Source organism: Triticum dicoccoides, chromosome 7B, assembly GCF_002162155.2.
Source record: "Triticum dicoccoides isolate Atlit2015 ecotype Zavitan chromosome 7B, WEW_v2.0, whole genome shotgun sequence".
In the NCBI taxonomy this organism is placed as follows: domain Eukaryota; kingdom Viridiplantae; phylum Streptophyta; class Magnoliopsida; order Poales; family Poaceae; genus Triticum; species Triticum dicoccoides.
In genome coordinates this window covers 238277515-238281265 of record NC_041393.1, presented here as the reverse complement: position 1 = coordinate 238281265, position 3751 = coordinate 238277515, and positions in this window count along the sequence as shown.

Sequence of the window (3751 nt, the reverse complement as noted above, 5' to 3'; positions counted from 1 at the left end):
GGCCGTCACCTCCATGTTGATCTATGCCATGTGAACGATCAAGGTGCACCCCAAAGTTATTGAGCACCTCGACAAGCTATGCAGATATTGTCTCTGGGCGAAGAACTCCGCTGATGGCATCAAAAACTATTCCCTCACTGCATGGGAATTGGTTTGTAGACCTAAATGCAAAGGGGGGCTGGGTGTCATTGATATTAAAACCCAAAATGTTGCCCTTCTTCTAAAACATTTGTTTAACTTATACAACCGTCATGATGTCCCATGGGTGAACCTGATCTGGGATACATATTACTCTGACAGAATTCCACATGCAGTGGAACCTTTGGGCTCTTTCTAGTGGCGTGACATTATGCAGCTCAGTGATGTTTTTTGTGGGATTACCAAGGTCACTCTGGGCAATGGTTCCTCCTCCCTGTTCTGGAAAGACGCATGGTTCGATGATCGTGATGCACCTTTGATGGAGATCTACCCCAGAGCCTTCTCCTTCTATCTGAATGAAGACAAACCAGTGGTTAATATTCTCACTGCCTCCGACCCAGGTTTGATATTCCACTTACCTTTATCCATGCAAGCTAGGGAGGAAATCAAAGAAATCCAGCAGGGGTTCGTGCATCTCCTACTGGACGGTGATTGCCATGACTCATGGGATTGCAACCTTGGAGGGCCTTTTTCCTCCAAGAGATATTATGAACACTGTTTCAGGGACACAGTTGCTGATGTGGCCTTTGGTTGGGTCTGGAAGGCCAAGAGCCCTATCAAGTTTAAAATGTTTGGATGGTTGCCGATGGTTGATCGACTGAACACCAGGAATATGCTCAAGCGTCAGCACTTTGCTGTGGCTGGGGACATCTACACGTGCATGCTTTGCCAAAACCCTCCTGAGGAAACGGTCGAGCACCTTTTCTTCAACTGCCCGTTCAGCCGATGTTGCTGGGACAAGGTTGGCGTGCTCTGGCGAAGTTCTGGGAATAGGCTATCCATGATACATGCTGGCAAAGATGATTGGCACCTGCCATTGTTTATGGATATTTTCTTGATGGCTGCTTGGAGTTTATGGAAGGAGAGAAACAATAATCACTTCAAGGGGATTCCACACTCGTTTGGCTCATGGCTGGCTAGATTCAAAGAGCTTTTGGCTCTGTTAGTTAACAATTGTAAGGAGGGCCTGCGTCCCTCCCTAGAATCATACATTCAAAGCTTGTAGACACTGTTTTGGTGGACCTATAGGTGTCATGTCCAGGGGGCCTTAAAACCCACTTGTAATGATGTTGTAACTGGTTCCTTGTGAGTAATACAAAGTCAGTGGGAGCCTCTCCCACTGTCATACACTTTTCAAAAAAAAATTACAACAAAGTAGGACATAGGGTTTTACCTCTTCAAGAGGGCCTAAACCTGGGTAAACACAGTGTCCACTCTCTGTCCTGTTACCATCGTGATAAGGCTACTGGATCGGGACCCCATATTTGAGATTTGCCGGATTCGACTCCGTCATTGGTGGCCCATGTAGGTCCCTCTACGTAGCCGAAGCGGCTCGATGGCTTGCCTTCAGAATGATGACGACATCGACTGTGGCATGACTTTCTCCTCGGGAAAACTCTTTGTCTTCGACAGCATCACGCTTTACGCCGATTCGACTAGCCACCTCGGCCAGATCAAAAAGCTCGCTCGAGGGCAGATCATCAGATTTGGGAATCTGGAGTACGGTGCGGACTCCCATGGTGCTCTCACATCTTCGGGCTGGGTGTCAGACCAGGCCAAAGACCACACTGACACATCCATCCAGATCTCGGATTAGGACCATGTCATCGATCATACCTCAGATCCAACCTTGATCCCGGAGCTGAGCATTACAATGATGGATCAGGCATCTAGCTTGACCGACGAAGACCCCGAGACAATGTCAGATTAGATCTCGGCAAACTCCAGCTAAGCCTAACCTTCAATTAGGATATGTGCGAGGCTGACAAGGCATTTCTGAATGAGATGTTATATCGGATTCAGAGCCTGGTAATCTCAGATGATCGGACCTCGGTGTACAATCAGATCTGGGAAAAACTGGGAGAAGTTGGAATTTTCATCCCACCCTCCACCCACCTAGTCACTACTGTCGAGGACTTAACTGACATTCTAGCAAGTGCCTTCGGGGAGGTAACAGACATAGATCAAGACATCGGTGAGATTTCTGATACGGCTCCACCAACTGCCATCAATCACACTCGTAGGTGGGAAACAACCTCCACCTACGACATTTACATGGTAGACGACGGTGTCATACACCAGGGGTGGGTCATCGAAGGGAGCCTGACCTCGGTGTCAACTGGGAGCCCACCAAGGCAAAGGAGAAACCCTAGAAGAGTGTTAGAGACCTTCTTGCCCTCCAAAACAAGGTCGACGGTAGGAGAGATCACATCTACCTCTCTATAAACACTAGGCTTCCACCGTCTATATAAGGGGGGGGGGGCAGGAGACCTCCATAATCATCTATTCTTGGATAGAAAACTCTCAGTAGAAATCTCTACACCATTGTAACCCCTCGCACAAGGTATCCCTCCACCATGAATAAACAAAACGAGCAGGATGTAGGATATTACTTTCCAGAGGCCCGAGTCTGGATAAAACCCTCATGTGATCTCCATCTAAGCTTGGACCCCTATCGAGGATTCTGACAACATTTTGCATCCTTAGTTGGCGCCAGGCACGGGTGGCGCCAGCTGGAGACCGATCTTAGATCGGATCTACCCCATCCTCTGACGACCTCTTGCCGGGGGACAACTTAACGTTTGGCTCCCTCACGTTCACTGCTAACGGGGCAGGCCGAGCAACATCAACCCACTAGCCCACCCTGCATGCACGATCTATGTAGGCAACGTCGCCCTTGATGATCTATGCTTGAGTATAGAAATCTTCATGTCAAAACTAGACTATTGCTTTGAACCATATAAAAGTCCAAATGTCCATGCTACAAAAGCAAAGAATATGTGATGAACATGTTAGGCAGCATTCCACATCAAAAATTATGTTTTTATCATTTACCTACTCGAGGTCGAGCATGAATTAAGCTTGGGGATGCTGATACGTCTCCAACGTATCTATAATTTTTTATTGTTCCATGTTGTTATATTATCATTCTTGGATGTTTTACAATATTTTATAGTCATTTTATATTATTTTTTGGTACTAACCTATTGACATAGTGCCCAATGCTAGTTGTTATTTTTTTGCTTGTTTTTTACTTTGCAGAAAATCAATATCAAACGGAGTCCAAACGCAGCAAAACTTTTTGGAGATTTTTTCTGGACCAGAAGACACCTATTGGGCCAAAGAAGTACCAGAGGAGGGCTCTGAGGGGAGCACAACCCACCAGGGTGCGCCTGGGGGCCCAGGCGCACCCAGGTGGGCTGTGCCCACCTTGGCCGCCTCCCGCACCAGCTCTTTGTTCTATAAATACCCCGAAAATCCAAAAACCCTACAGGAGTCGTCAAAACACAATTCCAGCCGCCGCAAGTTCTATAACCACCAGATCCAATCTAGACACCATCACGGAGGGGTTCATCATCCTCATTGGTGCCTCTTCGATGATGCGTGGGTAGTTCATTGTAGACCTACATGTCCGTAGTTAGTAGCTAGATGGCTTCCTCTCTCTCTTTTGATTCTCAATACAATGGTCTCTTGGAGATCTATTTGATGTAACTCTTTTTGCGGTGTGTTTGTTGGGATACGGTGAACTTTGAGTTTATGATCAGATCTATTT